At 44.1% G+C, this 25,811-nt stretch overlaps 1 protein-coding gene across 7 annotated transcripts in view; it reads right to left on the bottom strand.

Annotated features, from left to right (window-relative positions):
• SEMA5B (semaphorin 5B) overlaps window positions 1-25,811 on the bottom strand; it is a 443,759-nt gene that overhangs the window by 412,468 nt on the left and 5,480 nt on the right. Inside the window, exon 2 of one of the 7 annotated variants that reach the window (XM_066611782.1) lies at window positions 6,878-6,953. The exons of the other annotated variants lie outside the window; for them this stretch is intronic. The gene's annotated coding sequence lies outside the window, so the exon portion shown is untranslated. The remainder of the gene's footprint in view (window positions 1-6,877; window positions 6,954-25,811) is intronic. 7 annotated transcript variants of the gene reach the window in all.

Consider the following 25,811-nt stretch of genomic DNA (forward strand, 5'->3'; position numbering starts at 1 on the left):
ATTCCCACATTTGCTTTCCTTCCTGCAGTGTTTTTTTCTTTTTTTAAACAGTCTAGCCCAGGGGTAGGCAACCTTATACACTCAAAGAGCCATTTGGACCCGTTTTATGGAGAAAAGAAAACCTTGAGAGCCACAAAACCCTTTTGACATCTAAAATGAAGATAACACTGCATATATAGTTTTGTTTTTACCTTTATGCTCTTATAGGTCCCATTTTTATATTGTAGCCCCCTCTTGTAGCTTTTAGTTAGTTTTGTCATACATTCTTGTCCTGTGTTTTCAGATGCCTGGTCCTCTATGGCGGTTATGACATCTGCTTATCTTACATGGATATAAAGAACTCCCCCCACCTTCCAGAGGCACCCTGCTAGAAGGAAAAAAGGACACAGACTCCAGAGGTGGGGAAAAGAAGAAGCCGGAGTTGGGGGAGAAGGTGGGGGGGGGCAGCCACAGGTCAGCTTCTGCCCTGCTTGCCTGTCCTCACTCACTCAGGCTGCAACCCTCTCCACACTATCCTGGGAGTAAGCCCCATTGACTACAATGGGACTTCTGAGCAGACAAGCTGGTTGGAGCTCTCAGGTTGCAGTCCTCTCCAAACTTTCCTGGGAGGAAGCCTCACTAACTACTTGTGAGTAGACCTGCATAGGAGGGGGCTGGGGCTGAGGCTGCAGCCCTCCACACCTTCCTGGGAGGAAGCCCCACTGACTACAGCGGGGCTTGCTTATGATAGACCTGCACAGGAGGGGGCTGAGACTACAGCCCTCCATACCTTCCTGGGAGTAGCCCAGGGACTACAGCCGGGCTTGCTCGCGAACAGACCTGCCGGGCGCGGGCTCCCATTCACCCGTCTTCGCGCTTGGCCTTGAGCAGGCTCCAAGGCTGCAGTCCCAGGCACCCTTTCCAAACATCATCCACTGTAATGGGGCTTACAACTGAGCAACACGCACAGGAGCAGGCTCCAAGGCTGCAATCCCAGGCACCCTTTCCTGGGAGTAAGCCTCATCCGCTGTAACCCCCTCGCAGCCCAGGCTGCGCGCCCTGGTACCGCTGCGCAGGGAGCGAGCCGGCTCTCCAGGCGCCCCCCCCCGCCGCCTGCACTCCACTGGCACCAAACTCCCCAAGTGGGCAGCGTGCCTCACCTTGCTCCTGGAGGTCTCCAGGGTCGCGCGCTCTCCCTGCCCAGCTGGGGGACCGGCAGCTTCCCGTGCGCCCCTTCCTTGCAGGCTGCAGCTCAAACCAACCGCCCAGAGGCAGTGCTAGGACTCCGGAGCCGCAGCAGATGGCTGAAAGAGCCGCATGCGGCTCCGGAGCCGCGGATTGTCGACCCCTGGTCTAGCCACTGCTCAGTCTTTTTCAACTGAGTGAAGCTTTCATAGTGTGTTCAGCATTATAGACACAATGTTAAATGTTCTGTGGTAGCTATAAAACTGAAGCATATGCACGGGAAAAACATATTGATCACATGTATTTTTATGGATACATGTGCCAAGAAACTGAGATTGGCAACAGCCTCCTGTCACATGTACATAACACATTTATTATTATGAGTGTGAAATGGCCCTAAGAACACCTACTACTTGGTCCAATGCAGAACACACCAGACTTCCTTAGGTCCTTAAAAATCCTTGGAGATCCCATTTCATTCCATTTATCCAGGCAGAAAAACATTCACATTTCCCTTACAATCAGTTCATATGAAAAATGAAATGTCTTACAATGGCTCCAAAAGATATTCAGACTGTTGATTTCAGTGAATTCTACTTAACTTTTTCTGGATGGCATCCCACTATTCTGTTAACCACATAGTACAGACAAGTATCAGAGAATCTACATGGACAGTAGGAAAGTTTGCATAAGAGCATAACTAGGGCTGCAATTCTAAACACAATAACAAGGGAGTATACCACTGAGCACAGTGAGATGGGCAGTCCAATCCTGAGTTGCCCGGAGTGCAGGGCTGCTGTAGAGCTGAAAATGGATGCTGTGGGATACTGAGCACAACCGGATAGCCACTAGCGGCTCCTCATGGGGAAGGAAACATTTGTCCCCTTCTCCTGGGTAAAAGAAGCAGCTCCCCAATGAAGCTATGCGATTCTGCGGCAGCTCTGAAGCTGCCATAGACTAAAAGAGTTCCATGTTGGGCCACACAGCCCGACACGGAGCTCAGGATCCAATGGAACTGAGCTCCACTGGTCCTGCCTTCCTCCCACCTTGCTCCTGCCCCCGGCACACCTCCTCCCTGCCCTATCCCTGCCTCCCCCCCCCTCGACCCCACGACCCCTCCGCTGCCCGGCAGTTCAGATGACCGCCGAGCAGCAGAGCGCCAGCTTTCCACTGGTGCTAGCGGTGCTTATGGCACATTTGTGACAGTGCGCAGCAGTGGTAAGCTGGCACGCAGAGCTCAGGATTGGGCTCTTCTGTGTAGACATGCATAGGACTGCACTGTAAGAGATTTGCTCATGTTGATCCTTATTTCATGTAGAGGTATCCACCATTCCTCACTTGATGGTCTTTGTGCAACTATCAATTTATAGAGAACAAACTGAATTTCTTCTGTCTTCATTTGCCTACTGTGCAGTGATTACTCTGTTACTCATCATGTTACCCTTAGGTGGCAAATATCTCTAAGAGCCCAATTCTATCCAATTTTCCAGCTCTGATGCAGTCATGCCAACAGGGCATGCACTGCATCCTGCAATGGGGAAGTAGTCACGGAGGCCTCCTCAAGGGAAAGGAACATTTGTCCCCTTAAACCAGGGCTGCATTGGCACTGGAAAGTTGGCTAGGATTGGGCCCTCAGTCAATTTCCTCCTTCCCAGATGAAAAAGACTTTCCAAAAACTTTAATTCAAGTCTCTCACCAAAGACTCTTGAGTAAACTTAGCGGTTGTGAAATCAGAAGATAAATCCTTTTGTGGATTGGTAACTACGTAGTCAAAGAATAGAAAGCAGATAGCAGGGATAAACGGGCCATTCTCATAGTAAGAAATGTGGTCCCTGCAGGATCTGGTCATCAGACCTCAAGAAGAATGTTGTAGAGCTGGAAAAGGTACAAAGGAAGGCAACTAAAATGATCAGAGAGTTGGAACACCTTCCTTGCAAGGTAAGGCTCCAATTCCAGGGACTTTTTACTTGGAAAAAGGGCAATTAAGGGAAAGCACGAATGAGAGTTAGGCCCAGACCAAACATGGTTATTCTTTGGGAAAACATAACCATGAATCACAATCCTTCCCAGGAGGATCATCTAGGATGTTGTCTCACTATCATGGATATCAAGAATCACATGGGCTTTGAATCATGTGTTTGAAAATCCACATGGATATTCTCCAGGCTCATGTTTTAAGAGGGGACAAGTGAGAAAGATACTTGGATATTCAGTGACACAAAACTGATAGGCTAAGGAAACCCACATGGGTATTGCTTCCTGACATGCACTTATTTGGTTTAAAAAAAAGTGCCCTCTATCACATGGGGTTTTGCAAGTTTTGTCTGGCCTTATAAAATTATGAATGGAGAGAAGAAAAGAAAGACGTTTTTCTCCCACTGTCACAATACTAGAACCAGGGTTCATCCAATGAAACTAGCAGTACATTTGGGACAGGAAAAAAGAGGTACTTCTTCACACAAAGAATGGTTCGTCTATGGCAGCAGTTCTCAGACTTTCAGGGAGAGCCTGAGTCGCAGTAAGTTTGTCGCTTTGGAGTGGTGTGTTGCTTTGGAGGGGCACAGGGGCTTGCTGCCACATACCAGAGCCTCCCAGAGGTGCAGGCAGCCCTGCACCAGCCTCCACAGGGCTCCCCACACTGCGGGGACCCTCAAAATTGTGATCGCGACCACTTCCCGTTTTGGCTGGTGCAGGGGCTGCCCACACCCCCAGGAGGCTGTTGCAGGCTCTGGAAAGTGGCAGGAAGCCCCTGCGCCCCTCCAAAGCGACGCGATTCTAGTGATCGCATTGCTGCCTTCCCCTCTCCCTGCCCCTTAGGGGAGCAGAGGCCAGGGCTCTCTGGCTGGGCTGGGGTGTCACAACACCCCAGTGAGAACCAGTGGTCTATGGAATTCATTGCCATAAGATGTGGTGATCACCACCAGCTTGGATGCATTGGACAAATTCATGGAAGCAGGGTCAATCAATGACTACAAGTTATGATGGCTGTGTGAATGAATACCAGTTGCAGGGGGACAACGGCAGAAAAGAAGTATGACCTTTTTTCTCCAGCTTGTGGGCTGCCCAGAGGCAGATGGTTGGCAACCATGGGAAGCAAAATGCTGGACTAAGATGGGTCTTTAACCTGTTCCAGCTGGGTTTTCTCATGTTCTTATGAAATCTAATCATTCAATCTTGTGGTTTTCAAATTCTATTCTGATATAGCCTGGGGTTCCTCAGGAGCTTAACTGAAGTGTCTGATAAACACAACAGCAATTGCTGAAAACAAGCTGTCTCACACTACTGATCTTTGCTATGATGCAGCTGCATGGGAGTGTTACGAGTATCTGTGTTCCAAGACACAGTTCAAGCAAAGCTTTGGGGATGGGGCGGTAGTTCCAATACCTGCATTATGTGCAAAAGATCCTAATTTAGCTTCCAGGCATGAATTCCAGGGAACGTTCCTCATCTGAAACCCTGGAGAATCGCTTTCAGTCAATGTCAGGCCAATGACATGAATCAGTAGAAGGGAGGCTCCTATGCAGTAGTTTCCTGGCAGTATAACTTTTGAAAACCACTAGTTTTCATGATAGAGCAAATCTGTGAAAGTGCACAATGACATCATTACCTTGATCTTGTGAAGACCACTTTCAAAGAGGAGAATTACATTCAACCCTCATTGCACAGCAGCAAGTTTGACAATGCATAGATGCAATGCATATAGGCATCTGCAGTAGTGGGAGAGGCATCCTTGAAAATAATTAAACTGGCATGCTACAGCAGTGGACCTTTCCAGCACTGGCATAGCTGTGCCAGTGGGGTATGTGCTGCAACATGCTGTTGGGGGGGCAGTCATGGAGGCCTCCTCAAGGTAAGGCAATGTTTGTTCCCGTACTTCAGAGTTGCACTGCCCTTATGTCAGTGCTGGAAAATTGGTTAGGATTGCGGCCTGTATCACATAACAACAAATTCTGTAATTCTCACAAAATGGTAAACAATAAAGGATCCAGAACTGTTGGGCAGTCCCACCATCAGCCCAGAGATGGAGGGAAGAGATGGGAGGCAAAGGGATGAGGGAAAGAACCATCATCAGAGAGGGAGGAGAGTCACCATGGTGACCATGCCAATGGAATCTATGGACCTTATGACAAGAACTAATATGCATTCTTCCAGTTGTAAGTGCAGTTTAGTGCAATCAGCCAAAATGTTCATTTCCAGATGGAGAACACCAAAATGCAATACACCCACCCCCAAAGGAGACAGACAGAAAAAGAGACATCCTGCCCTTAACAGAGTGTGGTCCAGCTGCGTTGCAGCAGATGTATGGATCCCTGTCAGCTTAGAACAGTACCACATTGTTGAAATTGCATGTTGCAGGCTACACTGTGAGATCAACTCCAGATTTAAATAGTATAAGCTCTATAATACAGACCACCTGCTGCTACAAAACAACTAAAGATTCTAAGCACCAGGATGAATACCAACATGCTGTTTACATGCCACAAACCATCCTAATGCCGAAACGCATGCTGGTCCTGGTAAAAGAAGGCTGCAGCTAATAGCCTTGGAACATGAGGGCAGCAGCAAAATAAGAGAGGTGGTTTTGCAAAAGCCAATGAAATAAAATGGCCAGATTCACAACTCAAAGGCTTGTCTTGGAACTTAAGAACTCTCACATTCAAAGCATGTACTGCCTTGAGAAGACAGCACATTTTCCTAGCTTCCTTCTTAAATTTATCAGAAGTAGGTTATCCCTTATCCAGACATATGAATTCCAAAATGTTCCAAAATCCAGACATTTTTGTCCAAGACTTTTTTTTTTTAACTTTCTGTAGCGTGAACACTGAAAGGTCTTGTGCTTATTCACATACGATGCAGGTACAGCCTCTATAAGTTCTGTTCTCTGCTCCCTGGTGTGTACCTGTACAGACATTGTTGAAAAATGGCAGAGGCCAGCAGTCACCCATATGGGTAAAAGTGAAAAGAGCAAGATTTCTCATTATATTTATGCAATTATTTCAAAATCCATGCAAATCAAAAATCCAGACACCTTCCTGTCCCAAGTAGTCAGAATACTGGATATTCAACCATTATTGTTATTGCACCAACAGAGCAAATAGTGCTCAGGTCCCTGTTCCAGGGAGCTTACAACATAAAATTTCTCACACAAGAAGCAACAGAGGGAGGAGAGAAAGACAGAAAGGATGGCAAACTAGATTAAGAAAGTGTGCTCAGTTCCACATGTTCACAGTTCAATCCTATGCAGGTCTACTCAGAGGTAAGTCCCACTGAGTTCAATAAGGCATACTTCCAGGAAAGTGTGTACAGGACTGCAGTCTTAGGCTTAGGGTGCAATCCTAGAAACGACTTTGGCCGCACCTTACAGTTATGCTGGATCCCAACCCCCGTTTCAGGGGAACAGCTTCAAGCTGCTCCACTCCTCAGACTTCTGCCACCCCCAGAAGTGGTGCAAGTCCAAGGCGTCCCATAGGGGCCAGCGGCCCTTACCCAGGGGTAAGGGGAAAAGTTTCCCCTTGCCTCTGGCTAAGCCGCTTCTGGCCACTATCCTGCGCTGGATACAGTGCAAGCCTCTTGGCTTGCCTGTTCCAGTGCAGGATAGGATTGCACCCTTGGTTTTACAATGGGTGAAAGTTCTGTTTTTTTACATATTTCAAAGGTCACTAAGAATTTGGGAAGAGTACCATAGCTCAGCAGAAGAGCATATGTTTTGTACCTTTAGAAGAGCAACGTTCCAATCCTGACATCTCAGACTGGATTTAGGAAACTCCTTTGCTTGTCCAAGGCAGCCACTGTTAGAGTAAAGAATACCAGGTGAGATTGATCTGGCTCAGTACAAGGAAGCTCCTTATAGCGTTCTGTAAGCAAGAAAAGCTGGAAAAAAAACCTAGCACATGTGTTGCCAAGTCATGAACATTTTTTTTTTAAAACCCAATAAAGAATGAGTAAATCTTAGAAAATGTCATTCACAGCAGTTTTTACAATACAGAAACACAATACAAATATTGTGACCTTACTTGGGAGGTTGATGTAGGCCTCTTTTTAACCCCCACCTGCCAGCACTAAAAACATCAAGTTACCCACAGTCCTCCCCAGTCGTGTCCTTTGTGCAAGTAAATTCAAGCAACCGTACATCAACTATTCTGGTCAGATAACTGGGATAGCAGAAGCAGCACATGAAATTCTAGACTTCCCGGGCAGAATCTTTTCCTGTTTTATGATGACAATACTGTTCCACTGTCCCCATCAAAGCACAGACAAACTAGCAGAGTTCACAGAATAATTACAGTGAGACTTTAGCAGTAAGCACTTGTAGAACAGTGAATGGAAAACATCACTATGGCGAGTGTCTTCAAAGCCAAGTGAGAGACCGGTATCATGGTAACATGGAGCCACTGAAAAAGAGAAGATTTGGCAAGACTTTCATTAATCTCTGGGGTCTGGAAAACAGCACAAAGAAGATGAAGAGCCTTAATGCACTGGAAGAGCTCATATACTTCCATTCCAACAGCCAACAGCTTGAGGAGTGTGGCCAACCATGGCTACAGAAATCAGCAGCTTGCTTCTAGTTCGCAAAAGATATGCGCAAGCCAGAGTTCCCTACATTTAGCTTACTGGTCTCAAGTTGTGCAGGCCAAATATATACCAAAAAAGTTATTTGGGAAGTTTATATAGGCTGGGTTCAGATGTAACACAAAACTGTGAATTGCAAAAGTGTGACTGCTTTTGTATTCCATCTGCTCAGGTCTCAGTTTCATAAATTCCATTTCCATGGTGCAGCAGCCCCCTTGATGAACAGCAATAGCTCCAACTGTGGTTTTTCAATAGTCTATAGTCTTTCAATAGTTTTCATTGTTTGTCAAACTGTGGGTCAGGACTCACTAGGTGGGTCACAAGCCAATTTCAGGTCAGTCACCATTCATTTCAATGTGTATTTTCATTTTAATATACAGTCGTGCTCAGTTACAGGGATGCGGACCAGCACCGCCCATCATCAAGCAAGGCTTGATGTTATGTGAAACCTCCAAAGGCAATTGCGCACTGCCTCTGTAAAGCTCAGAGTGCCCATTTCGGGTGAAAACACGTGACTTCCGGTGACCGGGAAACTGGAAGTCACATGTTTTTCACCAAAATGGCCAGTCTGAGCCTCGTAGAGGCAGCACAGAGATGCACACTGCCTCTGCAAGGCACAGAAAAGCCTCCAGAGGCAAGGGGAGCATGGCGAACAGTGGAGCATGGGAATAGGAAGAGCAGCGGCCATCGCGTATGCAGGCTGTCACTGATCATAACATCACTAAGCAGCACTCACCAATATTAGAACTGATGCCACCATAGAATGTTAACTGCATTTGGCGAAATGTTACACATCTGAACTTTGAACAGGCTACTACGGACAAGGACCTGCACCATATCACTAAGCAACACTCACCTGTATATACTTTCAACAATGATAGGCAATGGGGCTTGCTGCTGAGTAAGTGGATAGGACTGCAGCCTTTGGAATGTTTGGGGATTTTTTTTTAAACAGATCAGCAACTGTTTCAGAGGGGCAAGAGGGTTCTTTATTTTAAATAATTTTTTTAACTTATACTTATTGTAAACGTAATTTATTTACCTAATTATATTTTGCTGTATGAGGAGGTGTTAAAATTTGTCCTGCTTGATGATATCAGTTCTGGCCATGACATCACTTCCAGGTTAATGACATCACTTCCAGTGGATCCCAACAGATCCTCATTCTAAAAAGTGGGTGCTAAAAGGTTTGAGAACCACTGGCCTAATCACAAAACACAGTTAACACAAACTGGTTTGAAAATAAGTTTCAAATGGCTGTTTCAGATCCTGGTTTAAGTGGATAGGAGGAGCCATGGCTGTCTCATCTAACACAACATCTGGGGATTTAAAGGCATGCACCCGGTGTCAAAGTTGCAAAGTGTAAACTCTAAACAAAGAAGAATAAAGATGTGATGTGTGGATAGTACAGAAAACCATCTGTCAGCTAATATTTCATTTGACCCACACTGAATAGGTTAATTGATAAAATATGAATACATGATGCTGGATGAGCTTCAGAGGATATAAAACCCAACCGCTGAACTAACAACTCACTTATACCCTTAACGCACCAGCCCACATCACTCAGATTATAGGGCATCACAAAAAATGTCCGTGTCTTTACAAGAAATGTATGATATGAATCGCTGCAGAAGCTACAAGCACAGTGAAGTTATGTGGGCAGGATCGGCAAGAGTACCCTTCCAGCTTTGCCATTTTAACAGTCAATGTATTTTTCACCTGATTCCAGGCAAACAGAGACCAAGAACAAGAGACGCAAACAACCGCAATTGACATAATAGGAAAGACAAAATATCTAGTTAAAAAAATGACATGTTTTCATCTGGCTTCTTTCATAACGTCATTCCAGTTCAGTTTTAGAAACAATGAAGTTTATTGCACCTGTGATTCTTCAGGAGGAGAATATTACAGCTTCTTTTGTTACTCTACCCTACTCCCATTTGTTGGCCATGTCCAGCCTTAACAAGCAAAACATTTAACCTTTTTAACATTGCTAGTAACAGGTGCCAATGAGCTCAATAAAAGCTTGCTGAAATCAGTCTTACCTAACTGCAAAATCAATTCCGCCTGTCACAAAGTGGTAATAGCTGGTTCTGCAAATGTACAGCATGCTCAGCTACTCTTTATCTTGACCCAGAATCTGGTACAAACACACACACAGAGACACAATGAAGAACAAAAAATAGAGCATAGAGGCTACTACTCTACTGAAACATCATCTGAGTTCATTATATTGCATTTTTTAAAAATGTAGTATGTTTTTCTACTACAGAGAGAAACCAAATGGCAGGACTATGGAATTCCATGCTTTAGGAAAGCCTCCACAGGACATGAGAGTGGACAGCTCAAATCCCACTATCCCAAAAAGTTTAAAACAGAAGGTAAGCCTCTCAGTTCCTCAGTACACAGTCTTCCATCTCTAACAGAGTTGCTCATTTTTAACCCAAGCCCCAAGATGTGCCTTTGAGAGTGGCTAGATATGCTGATATTCGCACATCAATGGTGTAGCTAGTGGGGGCAAGCGGGGCAGTCCTCCCTGGGTGCCACCTGGGGGGTGACACCACTAGTGACCAAAATCGCTGAAATTGCAGTCGTTCGGAATAATACTATCATGTTATATACCATTCAATTAGTAATTTACTGCAGAATGCAATGAAACAAACCAAAGTGAAATATCTCCATCTATCAAAAGTTATGGCCAAAAAACCAGAAAACAAAAATGCAACTGTCTTGTGTAACAAAAAGTACAATTTCCTTAACTCAAAACAGATCAGTGAGATGTTATTATGGCACAGCATGGAATCAATAAGGTGTTAGCAAGGTGACAGCTGGGAGGGGTGACACCAGGGGTGGATCCAGTGATTGTGTTGGGAGGGAGGCATGAGCACTACCTTAACTCTAGAGTAGTGTTTCTCAAACTGTGGGGCGGGACCCACTAGGTGGGTCGTGAGCCAATTTCAGGTGGGTTCCCATTCATTTCAATATTTTATTTTTAATATATGAGACTTGATGCTACCATGGTATGTGACTGCATTTGGGGAGTTACAGACCTGTACTTTTAACAGGCTACTATGTGTATTTTTTTAACAATGATAGTAAATGGAACTTACTCCCGGGTAAGTGTGGGTAGGATCACAGTCTAGGCTTGTTAAAAATTTTCCTACTTGATGAAGTCACTTCTGGTCATGATATCACTTCTAGTGGGTCCTGACAGATTCTCATTCTAAAAAGTGGCCCTACCTAGCTATGCCACTGTAGCATATGATAATAGGTGTATGGATATGTTCCCCCATTCCACACACATACACTGATTATGTAGAGAGGGGAGCTGGAGCCTACACACATAGTTCTTTACACACAGAGTATCCTTATGACTGCTGAATGTGTGGATGTCACTCACAGGACCACCAACCATGATCCTTGTCCCTCTCCAAATGTTGTGAACATGCATGGCAGGGAGACAACATCTGCATATATTTAACATCTATCTCCATGTGTTGACAAAGCTTTGCCTGCTGGTTTCTGCACAAGCTGCTGGTAAAGGCCCAAGAGCAGGCAGGCCATTTTTCCTAGTCATTTGGCAATTCAAGTCTCTTCCTTATAGATGAATTAAAGAAAAACAACAACAGTTGCCCTGGCAGGCAAGTCACAGTGCTTTGACAGACGTGAGTTCCAGATAACATTTTGGGTTCCAATACTATTTCTTAAGAGAAGAACTTGGGCAAGAGTTCCATTCTTGCAATCTGTAGGAGCCTGAGTCTATAATTTCTCCACAGAACCTTTGACTGCCAAGGACTGTTTCTCTAAAAGTTCCTCACAGTTAAGGCTTAACCAAACAGGTGCAAGTTTTGAGAAAATCTTTTCCACCATCCTACGAAGAGACCCCCTATTCCATCCACTGTCCAGGGACCTGTGAAGATGTTCATTTATTCAGTGCAGGAGCAAGTAGTATCTCACTCTTTTTTGGCTTTGGAACATCATGAAATAACCAAATCTCTTTGGCTGAGATACAATATACCACACTATGTGCAAACTTTGATTGGCTGGCATCACCTCAGGAAAATGTCCATTTATTTAAATGGCACCAAAGCCTCAGTGACTAAGTTCTGTTGTAAACCATGTATTCCTAGAAATATCTTTTAAACACAAACTCACAGAGAGAGAGAGAGAGAGAGAGAGAGAGAGAGAGAGAGAGAGAGAGAGAGAGAGAGAGAGATTACAGATGGAAGGGATGGACACAAAATTTTATCAACAGCTGCTTCTCCTCATACCCATTTATTCTACCTATATAAAGGAGATAGGTAGGACCAACCTTCTGAGTAAATGTTGGTTACATTGGATGAATCCAGTGCTGCCAAGAACAAATAGTCAATTATGTATTAATACACAATATATCTTCAGTGCGTTTACTTGTTCTCATTGAAGAATACAGATACATCAGTTAAAGAAAATTAATTCTAGTGGTTGTTTTGCAGTGGCAAAATAGGCACAAGGCTTTCTACTGTAGCTCGTATCTCAATTATCCAAACAGGAGCAAGGACATCCTACTCAGATCAGTAAAAATGCTTTTCAGAATGTGCATTTCACCCACAATGGAAGAGCCACCAGAGTGATATCAGAGTGAGTAACCCAAACCCAGCCATTCCAAGTTGCAATCAACATGAAGGCCGGCACCTTTCTCTTAACAAGCTTGGCACCCTTAGCAGCTACACCATAGAGCTTCGGTATCTATAGCATCCCCATTCCACCACTGTCTTTCCATGATCCCGTAAGAATTCACATATTTTCACACTTTTATACCACCCTTCCTTCAAGGAGCTTAAGGTGTCGCACATAGTTCCTTCCTTCCTTTAGTCCTGACAACAACCCGGTGAGGTAGGTCAGACAGAGAGATAGAGACTGGCCTAAGGTCACCCAAGAAACTTCATGGCTGAGCAGGGATTTGAACCAGATCTTCCAGGTCTAAGCCCAGCTCCCGAACCACTACACCAGGCTATACAAAGATCAGTCTATTAAAAATCCTGAGGTCTGACAAGCAATTTGTAACAGAAGCCGAATACAACCAAGAAGTGACTGAGGACTAGATGGGGGTCGGGAAATGACTGTACAGAAGGTACAACAAACCAAAGGCACATCTGTTGAAAAAATCAACATTGGATTTATGCTGGTTTGTCATGATTTTCCCCAGTGAATTCTGGGACATTGTCATTTGAAGAGGATACTAAGAATTCTCTGTCAGAGAGCCTTACTCTCCCAACCATAATTACAACTGGCAGAGTTCCCTAGGAACAGGAGTTGCTATTAAACCAGTTGACACCTGCAGTGTAAAATGAGATATTTCCAGTGATTTAAAAAGTGAGCAGCGATGGTGCAATTAGTTACAGAAAAATAAATCAACCACTAGGGGACTCTCAGCTGGGCAGAGCGCAGCCAAGCAGAGCATGGTTATTAATGAGCAAAGCAAAAAGCGTTGGAATTCAAGCTGAGTGGAACCATGCACATTAAGCGTTAAATAATGAACTTTTTAAGAACCCTTCTGTTTGGGAATAGATCTTTTCACTTTTCAACAAAATGGAAGATTGAACATTTTCCAAGGGAATTTGTTTGACAGCAATATGACAAAAACAGTAAATTTCAAGACAAATTCCTTATTCATGGATAAAGATAGCATACGTATTAGGCTGCAATCTTATGCACACTCTATCGGGAGGAAGCTCCACTGAACTCAGCGAGATTTACTTCTGAGTAGACATGCACAGTGTCACACGGTTACAAAGATACCTGAAAAGTGCTCATTTATATAGTTCATTACAAGGCGTATTAGCGCATTACTGTTCTTATTTTATATATTTATTACTCACATTCTACAGATAAAAGTAAACTGACACACAAGCAGCTGGCATCCTTCAGTCTCGGAAGACTATAGTATCACGCTCTGAATGGTGGTTCCGGAACACTGTGTCCTCTCCAGTGCGCGAAGCCTGGGTAAAGTAGGTATGGAGGATAGGCTGTTACCCATACAGCAAATCCCCCCTTTCCACGTGGCTGAAATGATCCAATGGAAAGACAGAAGCCAATACGGTTGGTTTCAGCAGCATTGCAGGAGTTGCCAGAACATGACTGTTTTCAGCCATGAACTGCCTCAGGGACTCCGGTTCCGGATTTTGCCTCGAGGTTGACTCCTGAAGCCTTTTCCATAACTGGATGTAGCCACAAGGCAGTGGAGGTTTGGGATCAGAGTTTTCCTTCTCTCAGATGAGCTGCCTTCCCAGGCTAAGGAGTCCCATCTACCCAGTGGCTGTTTAGTCGCCTCTCACGACAAGTACAGCCAAACTGAGGGTCTATTCTTATCCCCAGCCCCCAGGGGAAACACAAGCAGTAAGACACAATTATCACTACATCAAACAACCGTTATTTAAAAAAAATACATTCACCCTCACATTACCAGAAAATAAAAAACTCTTAGAGTTTCATCAAACTGAGAGGACTTGATTGCTTTCCACAGTTGGTTGGAAACAGGCCTTCACTAATCCTCCGCCACTGATCCATAGGCAGCCTTGAGCAAATCACTTAAGCTGCTATTACTTCCACTTCTTTTCCCATCTGTAAACATTAGTACTGAGGGATTTAACTAATGTCAGCAAACAGCTTGAGGAAAACAGCCAAAAACATATTTCATTTACCAAAGACAGCTAAGACGACAGACCATTGCAGGAATCTGTATAAGATGTTCCTATCATCTTCCTCACTTTGAACACAGCTACACAAAATATGTTGGGATTGGAGAAGAAAAGAAATCTTCATTGATGCATGTATCTTTCCTTTTTTTACAGCTGCTTCCATTTCCTAACAAAGGGTTGCTGCAGCCAACTCAAATATTCCTCACTGGCCATTTATCAGCAGACCCCAGCACATTTCATAGCCTAACATCGTCTGGCTTTGTGTCAATGGCAAAGCCACATTTTGTTTTCAAGCTGGGATTCAATTATACAGGTTTACAAATATGGAGAGTAGAGACTGAACTTCTTCACCCTCAGACTGACAGACTTATTTTCGCTGGAGCAACAACACATCAGAAACAAGAGGTCTCTAGCTCACCTTCTCTCAGACATGCTTGTTTCCTATGCCAAGGGAATAACTTCTGTGTTGATGACCATTCACTCATGTGAGCCCAGACCCAGGTTGACCACCTGAATGAAAACTAGGCTTCAGCTGGAACCAGGAGGGAGACTGGCACTCTAATGAAGAGAGCCAAGTCTGAAATCTTTTGCATTAAGGAAGTCCACAGGGGCCCATTCTTTTCCTTTCCTAAAATGGATGTTGCTGTCGAACCCAGACAGCTTACACATGCATCTGCAGTTTCCGTTTTGTGAAAGGAGCCAAAGTTAAGAGTAAAATATCTTACCACATCAATCTGCTTTGAAGTGCTTCCTACAATCATGCTAATCTGTTCCAGAAGTCGGTCATGAGGAAAGCGCCATTTGAAAGTCGCATGCCAAGTATACTTCCAAATGTACTTTCTGCTACACCTCAATGGCAAACGTACTGTAGCACAACTCACTTTTCATCTGGCTTGGCTGGCTCTGATCAGCATGCAATTTTTCATCATCTATTAGCTTTTAATTATGTCTATCAGACCAGCGTAACCAAGAGGTGTGTTAGCTTTCCCACTGGAAATAAATAGACGATGCCTAAATTATCTCATTGCATCTTAAAAGCATGCTGTTCAAGCAAAGAATTCTCCTCTAAATCTTGCTTCTGGACTCCAGCCATAGACAGGAAATGGCAGCACTTCAAGATCTCAATGTATATCTCTTCTAAAAGCGGTCACCTCACTGCCATTTGTGTGTCAGTCCACAAGAACTAAGCTTGGATCCTAAAAGGTTCATGTTTGCCTGGAAACAGACAATTCATAAAAATAAAGAGAACTCTGCAGGATCAGACTGAAAATCCACCTCGCTCAGCTTTCTGTTTCCCACCATGACCAAAGAGACGTCTCTGGAAAGCCCAAAAGCAGGACATGTAGACAAATAGCTATTTCTCATTCTTGCTTCCCTACAATTGGTATTCAGATGCAATTGTTTTTCAGCTAATTAAAAGGTGGTTTGGAAGTGGGATCACCACTTGTATATATGCAAATCCCCACTGTTGTCTCCAGTCAACAGGTTTTTCAGGTTTTTCTACTGTTTAAAAAAAAAATCCATAGAGCCTACTGATCAGAGACAAATATTGTTTGATTGTTTGCTCAACCCTTGCCATTCATGGCTAAAAACAAGTGGCAGAAAGGGACTGACTGCTTGGTACCAGAAAATGAGTAATGCCTCCTTGTGAGAGAAGATGATCTCAGCTTTCTTGGTTGTGTGATGGCTCCTTTAGAAGGCCTTTTCGAAAGCTGTAGGTTGTATAATTCAGTATTTTAAAAGGAAGAGGCTGTCAGTGACTTTAAAAGCTAAGTAAAATTTTTGTGTGTGTGATGAGAACAAAGGGAATAGATGTGACTCTTTCTTGGAACCATTAAGACTTATATGCACTGGCTTTATTACCAGTACTAGTGGATTTTAAAAACAACAACAAAGATATCAGCAATGGGAAGCTGTAATGAAAGAGGTAGAATAACTGAATAACTAGCCGATAAATCTGATAAACTCCCCAGAACTAAGCAAATCTTAGAGCCCAATCCTATATAGCACAGGAGCACCAGTACCATATGGCATCCACTGGGCTGGTCTCCTTGGAGTAAGGGGTCATTCGTTCCCTTACCCTGCGTAAAGCCCCAGGGGTAAGCTTCCATAGGCCTCCCAATGCCTTATAAGGCATTAAAAACGTCGCTTCCGGTTTCTCCTTGAAATCGGAAGTTATTTTTATTATTATTATTATTATTTTATTAATTTGTACCCCGCCTTTTTTCCCAACAGGCACACAAGGCGGCTAACAAACAATTTAAAAATACAGCATGAAAGACAGTTAAAAACAATTTACAATGATTAAAAAGCTAAAAACAAAACAAACCCCGTGGATTTTCAAATAAAAAGCAAGAACGCCAGCCAGCCTGTCAACAATTAAAAGCTTTTTGAAATAAAAAGGTCTTCAGTCCACACCAAAACGTTAGCAACGAGGGAGCAGTTCTCAGTTCTAAGGGGAGGGTATTCCACAGTTTGGGGGCCACCAACGAGAAGGCCCTCTTCCTGGCCGCCACCCCTCTCACATCTCTTAGTGGCGGCACAGTCAAAAGGGCCCTCCCAGAAAATCTAAGAGCACAGGCCGGATTGTAGGGAAGGAGGCGGTCCCTCAAATACCCCGGACCCGAGCCGTAAAGGGCTTTAAAAGTTAAAACTAGCACCTTGAATTGGGCCCGGAACAGAACCGGCAACCAGTGTAGCCGCCGGAGCAACGGCTCGACAGAGTCAAACCGACGAGCAGCCGCGTTCTGTACTAGTGGTAATTTCCGGACCATCTTCAAAGGCAGCCCCACGTAGAGCGCATTGCAATAATCTAATCTAGATGTCACTAGGGCATGGGTTACTGTGGCCAGGTCCGTGCAGCTCAGGTACAGTCGCAGCTGGCGAATCAGCCGAAGCTGAGCAAAGGCTCCCCTGGCCACTGCCGCCACCTGGGACTCCAGGAGCAGCTGTGGATCCAGGAGAACCCCCAAGCTGCGGACCTGCTCCTTCAGAGGGAGTGCAACCCCATTCAGAGCAGGACGAAGTTGTGTTTTTTTTAACCTACAAAGCTCTGTCTGAGCTTGGCATAGGACAGGGATCGACATCCTTAGCCTCTGCGGCGCTCAGAGACCCCTCTGAAGAGAAGGTGGTGAGGGAAGAGGAGCTTCCCTTGCTGCTGGAGGGGGTACGTGTGCTGGTGGGGGGAGACCACTGAAAGCCTCACGTAAAAGCAGCCCATTAAGTAAAAGAAGTTGTTGTTTTTTCCAAAGTAAAGCAGGCCTTACTCCATAAGCCTACTATTAAATTCCTAACGGGAACAGGAACCAGCTCAAGTTCTATATACATGCATGTTTCAGAAAGTAAAGCATAAACTGGCCGATCACATAATCTGCGTGTCAAAAATTGCCAGTACTTTCCAAAGTATCCTTAGGGCAAGGTTTCTTAGACTCTAGAGGAGTTTGAGGCCCCCTGTAAGTTCTTGCGGGGGAGAGGGGAGGCAGCGACACAATCACCAGAATCACCAGAATCATGTCGCTCTGGAGGGCCTCAGGGACTTGCTTTCACTTACCAGAGGCTGGAGCAGGCTCCCTGGGATGTGGGGAGTCCTGCGCCAGGCTCTGCAGAAACAAGAAGTAGGTGGTGAATCGTTATTTTAAGTGTCTGCTCGCTATGGGGGGACTTGCGGAGGCTGGGGCAGGGCTCCCCGCACCCCATTGAGCCTGCTCCAGTTGCTGGTAAGTGGAAACAAGCCCCTGTGCCCCTCCAAAGCTCTCTGTCTGGGGCATCGCAACATCCCAGTTTGAGAACCACTCTCTTAGGGCTTACCAGAGCTAGAGGTGCTCAAAGCAAGCCCAAATCCAGACATCTAGATGCATCTGAAATGTACTGCCCAGACCCAGGTATTCTGCTCATACCTGGAGGCTTTTCTCAGTAGCCACTCCCCAAACCCCCGAGAAACTAAGGAGCTCTGCACAAGTCTGATGCCAGAAGGAAATACTGTAGTCTTCCCCCCCCCCCACACACACACACAGCATGCACATACAGAAACATTTTCTTCAAACAGTAAGGGAAGCTGGTTCTACAGCTCCAATATCCCCAAGAACCAACAAAATAATACAGCATGTGAAATGTTGCCCCATTACTCTTGGAAGTATTTTAGGATTTTGAATGCCTTTGCAATTGAACTGCACCAATGCAATTGTTCTCAGCCAGAAACAGACATTAGCACACTGTTTCCAGGCCTCTTCAAATTAACTTGCTCCAGATATTCTCAGTAGTGCCATCATTATGTGGGAAATGGTGTCCAAATGAAGAATCAATAAATAAATATTAAGAAGAAATTTAAAGAAAACAAAGAGCAGTTGTATAATGAACACATAATTCTCAAAGGCAATGCAGAAAAGCCTGGTCTCACAAGGCAAATCAAAGACAAGTTGAAGAGCCTATTCAGACATAAAATGTTTCAGCATTTCAAAGACACATGCAAGGGAACAAGCACCATTTACAATCCTATTCTTTATGTTCCCATACTGAGCCATGGGCAAGCACAGTGTCGAGCAAGTAACTTACTCTCCAAGGAAAAATATTGTATTTCATATGAGCAAAAAATGTTTAAATGTAGTAATATATCACTCACTTTTACAGATTTCAAAAACAACCCAAGCCATTTACGAAAGCAATTTGCCAAATTCTGCAAGGCCTTCTGGAGCTTGGAAACAAAACACACATAACAAAATGGCCCCAGATTCACCTGTTCAGCAAATGACTGTACTAAATCCACACCAGTTAGTCACTGTAGCAACCAAAAAGTCACACCACTTCACTACATCCCCTGAATTGTGTTGATTCCGCTATTCACATAAATAAAGTTTTGGATACAAAAGCCCACAGTTATGTAAGATATCCTGTGTCTGGCCAAGATCAACAGAAAGCAAGGCATTCACACATTTACCTCTTTGGCCCAATGGATATACACATGATCATGCAGACCGTTTGCTTCTTCAGTTTGCAGGCTGAGGATTGTGTGAGTGAATGGATCCCTGAAGAAAAATAAATTACCTCTCTGTTCACAGAAACCTCAGTGTAACAGAGAAACAGCATACCCTCACCTTTACATAGACATGCTAGTTGCAATATGTAATGACTCTTCCCTTACAGAAGAAATTTAGAGTACAATCCTAACCAACTTTCCAGCACCGAGGTTGCCTTACCTTACCTTACCTTGAGGAGGCCTCCATGACTGCTCCCCAACTGCAGGTTGCAGCATATGCCCCACTGGCACAGCTATGCCAGTGCTGGAAAGTTGGTTAGGATTGCACCCTTAAACATGCAATTCCCCATATCTCACACTGCCTCAAGGTGGAACATTCAGGAACTGTTTCACCATATGATCTTCTCTTTGAGTATACTAGATCCAAGTGCTAAAGGCAGCAGCAATACCTGCTCATGCTGTTATTTGTGGCTCACACAGCATCACAACCTCACTTGAATTTTCCCCACAGAAAACAACATGCATACACAATCTCCAGGGAAATCAAACACCATTCACTTCTACATTTTAACACTGATTTACCATCCAAAATAATCTCAAGTGGTTAACAAAATTCATACAAACATTATAAACACCTATCACATCCTGAAACATATACTGTTAAAACCAAAGTAGCAGAGAGTACAATAAAACCAACCGGCTTGCATTTCCCCAAATGCTTTGTGGAACAACCAGATGCTCACAATCCATAACAAGGCAAACAGCTATGGAGTTGGGTGGATCTGTTCTGGGAGGGGTTTCTATAGTTCTAGCAACATGACCAGAATGGTTATCTTCTCTGTCCTCTACCACCACACCTCAGCGATGGGGGGGAGCATGTAGTAGGACCACAGATCTGGATGTTTGGGTAGATGCATATAGGAATATAGTTATAAACCATGAATACATCTCATTCTATCGTACCTTTCTCTCCATTGTTGCCTTCCATTCACCATTCCAATTGATAGAACAGGTTCTGAATTTCCCATTTCCTTTCCCCTCTTTTCTTGCTGGTTCACCACATACAATAATCACAAACCTACATAAAAATATTCTTGTGTCAAGCACAATTACACAACTCACATAAGAGTTTTTTTTAACGGTTAAAAAAATAAGAAAACTAATTACGCCCAAACTGCAGATCTGCTTCTTCCAGGGGAACGTTACCCCATGAAAAACAAGATGACAGTTTCTCCCAGGTTAAACTTCTTCACACTCACCCAGTTCACTACTAACATCAGGGAGCAGTTCAGGACCTCCAAGGCCTCCTTGGGATTCCTGAAGGGGGGAGGAACACACCCTGTAAGTTGCTTCTCCCCCTCACTGTTAGAGCCATTCCCAGCAGTGAGAACAATGTGGAGGTGTCTCAACATGGAGGTGAAAAAGGGACAAGATGCTGAGGTGCTGAGACAGTCCCATTATCTTACAGGTTGCCCTTTCAGCAGCATCACTTCTGCTGAGGAGACACTTTGAAGAGCACCTCTCCAGAAGCAGTGCAGCTGTAAAGGTGGGATGAATGATAATTGGTGATTATATAATGATTTGCATATTTTCGTATTTTCTCTTCTGTCATTTGCAGCTGACAAGTTCCTAAGGGGAAAAAAGATGCTTATTTCTGGTCATCACCTGCCTAATGACATCAGTTCTTGCTTAATGATGTCACTTTTAGCCCTCAGCAGGTAACATGAATGCTATTCAGCCGCTTATATGAAATGAACCTCAAACTTACTGATCTGAGCATGGAGGGAAAATGTTGAACTACTGCTCTAGGTACCTCTGCAATGTAGTAAACAACAGTCAACTGCAGGGAACAAAAAGGGGCAGCTTTAAAGAAATAATTTATAGGATTTTACCATCTACCATGGGGAAGGAGGTAGTGTTGATGCTTGTAACATTCCAGTGGTAATGCTTACACTGACTCAAAAGATGCAGGATCAGGGTTCTATTTCTGCAGAGTTGTCTTTTTCTCACTCAGAGTGACTGAAAACAAATTAACAACAGGTACTGTGTTTGAAATTCCAACTAGGCATTGTGCGCTATGGTGCAATCCTTGCAGGCATGATAAATGACAGCTGCGAGGGCAGCCATACCACACTGCAATACCTTTGAGAGGCACTGGGGTAGTAAATCAGAATAATGAAGATTAGAATGCTGCCGCTTCCGATCCTTGGATCGCCTGGCAGGGTTCTATGCCCTGCCAAAGTCCCTTTGAAAAAAACATAGCTCTGTTTGATACCCCTTTGCAGGAAGCGGGTCTGAACACTATTTCTTCAATGCAAATGCACACCTAATTTGCCCAGTAGTAAACATTATCACTGTTCTCTGACAACAAAAGCGATCAAGAAACAGGCATCCATTGGACTGGAGGATGAACACAGTAGGCTTGGCTTGAAGGGCTTTGGCTCACCCTTAGGTAAGATATCCTCAGTTCCTCTCCTACAAAAATTGAATTCTCATTATCTAATTAGAAATAATTATCATTATTTAGCATGGGGAGAAATAAGGCAAAAAAGCCTACAATCTCTTTGTTAACGCCAAACAACAGGAAGCTACTCCATTACACAGGGCAGAGGTCTGGTCTGGGCAGGAGGTCTGGTCTAGAGGGTAGGGGTAGAGCCTTGGTTAGCCCAAAGATAACATCAGAAGGTCACCAGTTCGAGGACACCGGCAGCTCCCTGAACGGCTGAGAATGGTGAGACCTGGAAGCAGCTGACAAGCCAAGCTGAGTGATTCCACCTGCTCTTGGTGTGAGCAAGAAGCGTCTTGGCTGCCCTCCATGTGAAAGATGGAGCTGCTTGTCAGCCTCTATCTTGTCAGTGGGAGAACTGGAGGCCAGAAGTGAGACCAAACCAGGAAGATCCATTCTGAAATGTTGTTGGTTCTTGAAAGAGAGAACCTCCATGATTGTAAAAATCCCCTTGAGGGATTTAGAAACGCCTGCCTATGTAAACCACTTTGAATAAAGTCAGAGGAGTAATCCGATGGCCAGAAAGGCGATACATAAATACCTAGTTATTATTATTATTATTATTACACATAACAAGAAAGCACAGGTAAAGGTAATGTAAGTGACACAGATACACAGACATCCTTCCAAGTGCCATGCAAACTGGAGAAATTTATACAACTCAAGAATTGCAAACTGTATAGTACCAGCATCAGATTAATACAGGTGGGAACGCTAAGCGAGAATGACACTTGTTTGGTCCAAGAGATGTGGTTTGCTGAAAAAGCAATCTACAGGCCGCAGTCATGAGAATATAGCGAGAGCTGTCATTTTGTGTCTTGAATATCGCCACGGGCACTTGCAGAGTCATAAACATGAAAAATGAACACATGAATTAATAATTATAGACAGAGAGCAACTTCGGATGTTATGTTGTTGTGCATAAATTCAAAGCATACATTCCTCACAGTTCAAGTTCTTTTGCAACGATGCCATTCACAACAGCCTTCACATTTCATTAGCCCAACAGACATGGAGGCTGTCTCCTCATGGGAAGCTCACACCTCCCAGGCAGGGTGAGACACAAAGCTGGTACTTCTGAAGTGGTGATCTCACAAAGGAACTTGTCTTTCCAATTTCTGCCCAACAAAAGACAGTCTGAAGCCACCACTACCCACTCTCTACAGAAAGTCAACAGTAAGCAGATGTTTCTGGATATATTTTACGATGCATTAGCCCTCTAGGTTCAACACAACCTTGCTTGGCATAAGCAGTAACTATAACCCTGGTGGAATGACACAAGTAATAGTCATGGCATGTATGGTGGTTATCCACTTATTACTGATCACAATCCCAACGGTCAAGAACAAACAGTCCAGGTATTATAACTATTACACACAAGTACTGGAGTGCTTAGTTGTGCTACTCCTCAAAGGAGCTAAAAGCAATGTAACTTACTATGAGTTAACAACACTAGTATTAGAACAACTGCTTGCAAGTGATGCTATCAGATTCTATAATCTCACTCGGCACAATCTGCCACAGAATTGAGAGAGAGAGAGAGAGAGAGAGAATTGCACATGCATGTGAGTGCTGAATGGTTTTTATATAAGGTTCTGCAAAGATCCAGTTCTGGTTCTCACTCTGCATCTAGGCCTTGGTGCACACTGATCAAATCGTCAGAACACACTAACTAAATCTAATGCCAGAATGTCAAACTGGACAGCTACCAATAGACATCTAGAAAAATATTTGCTAGCCTCGAATTAACATGATCTTCCAGCAATGCTATTGAGGCACTAATTGACTACTGGAAATAGGGAAATTACAGAGAGAATAGGGCTATTGGCACAATCACTCCTGGATAGAGAGGCCTTCGGGTAGAGACACTAGCTCCTGGTTTTCTGGGAAGCTGAAGGCAATAAAGCCAGGGGGTAGATGGCATGAGATATGGTAGTGAAAGACTCCTAACAAAACCTGCAGAACATGGAGTAGATCTTAATGAGGGGACAATTCTGCTGCGGTGATGGCAGCAAAGAAAGTCTACTAGTCTGTCATCATTGTGCCAGTACAGAGTCATTCAGGAGAGTTTTTCCATGTGGTTTCAGGTAAGTATAAAATGTTACTTACCTCTCCTGGGCTCTTGCTCCTCCATAGCACGCAGCGTGCATGTTGTCAGAGGCCCTACACACTCTGGGCTGGCAGGGAATAGACTGGGGCTCTGGGTAGCATAAATGAAGACACCTTTCCTGACTTTGTATCCGGCTTGTGTAAAGCATCTCAAAATAAATACTAGTGGTTCCCAAACTCCTACACAGAAGTTGGGAACCAGGTAAGGATTTGCATGGGGGGGCAGGGAGAGGGCAGGACGGCACCGCAGCAATCGTGACACTGCCGCCGCTAAGGGGCTTTTTTACTTACCTGGGGGACTGCACTGGCCTCCTGCAATGTCCTGGAGGCTCTCAGCCCTCTCTGATCTCTTCTGCAGCTGCTGTAAAAAGCCCTTATCTCCAGTCTAAACCTACTCCCTGTTTTCCCCAAAATCCAAAAGTAGCTTTAGATTGGAGATAAGAGCTTTGTACAGAAGCTGCGGAGGAGATCAGAGAGGGCTGAGAACCTCCAGGACCCTGCAGGAGGTCAGTGCTGCCCCCCAGATAAAAGCTCCTTGGTAGCAACAGTGCTGCGATCTGCACTGCCATCACTGCCATTGGAACAGGGCTACTCCTCTTAAGGGGAATGCCCTGCTTCCGGTTCCCTGGTGGGTCACCACCCACCAGTTTGGGAACCACTTTACTAGAGAAAAGTTAAAAGCATACTATCAACTGAAACCTGAACAGTGGAAGCAGACTCACTATTTTGACGCAGCCTCTTTCTGCACATGAAATCCAAAAGCTAATTATATAAGGTTAGGCAAGTGAGATGGATATTGACTCTTTTTGCCTAGAGGGGAGAAAAGAAAAATGTAAGTATCCAAAACATAAGAGCAGGAGATTTATTTTTAATCCCACCACCACACCTGCACACTTTCAGTCATGGGAGGCTGTTTGTACTGCAAATTTAACAACTGTGTTGCTTGAATAATAACAAATGTGTGTGTTTTTTTTTCCTTATTAGAGCAACTTTGTTGGTGAAGTGGGAGTTAAATATCTTAATGCACTTTAAGGAAAAGAAATTGGAGCATTTTCGACCAATAATATCCTTCTAATGCTAAACTGAATGAGTTTTCAAAAGGGACTAAGGGTAAAAAGAACAAAATGTTCATTTCTCTTTCTAATGTGAGAAGGAATGATGAAAATTACATGAAAGACATTTTGCGAAGAGGTCAACTGATGGCTTGATTTTGTGCTCTTGCAAATGAATTCAACAAGCATTTTTATGCCAGGGACTGGGATTTTTCAGCCCAATCCTATGCGCGTTTACTCAGAAGTGAGTCCCATTATAGTCAATGGGGCTTACTTCCAGGTAAGTGTGGATAGGACTGCAGCTTTAGTTGATTTCATTCATTGAAGACTATACTGCTTAAACGGTCTGGCCACTGCAAATCAAAAGGATTGCAATACATGCCACACTGAATCTCTCTTGTTTAATATTTTAAACAGACATTTTAATTTTAAAATTTGTTCCCCCAAAATACAGTATTGATTCCAATTCAAAATATATCTGTGACAAATCGATGCCACTGCAAACTGATTTTGCATACGGAAACTCACCTATAAAATCAGTAGTCTCTTGGGAAACAAACCAACATGAGCCTCGATTGTATAACTTTTACTCTGATGAGTAGTGTTACTTTACAAAAAGGTTACCAACGCTGAATCATCTCAAAATTATCAGCTAATGATAGGAACAGCCCAGGTCACTCACTGTTTCAAATGGAATACGGTACAGACACAGGCATGCACAGACTGTAAGGCACTGTTTGATGCTGCCCCCTTTT

The sequence above is a fragment of the Tiliqua scincoides genome, chromosome 1 (genome assembly GCF_035046505.1).
Source record: "Tiliqua scincoides isolate rTilSci1 chromosome 1, rTilSci1.hap2, whole genome shotgun sequence".
NCBI lineage: Eukaryota > Metazoa > Chordata > Lepidosauria > Squamata > Scincidae > Tiliqua > Tiliqua scincoides.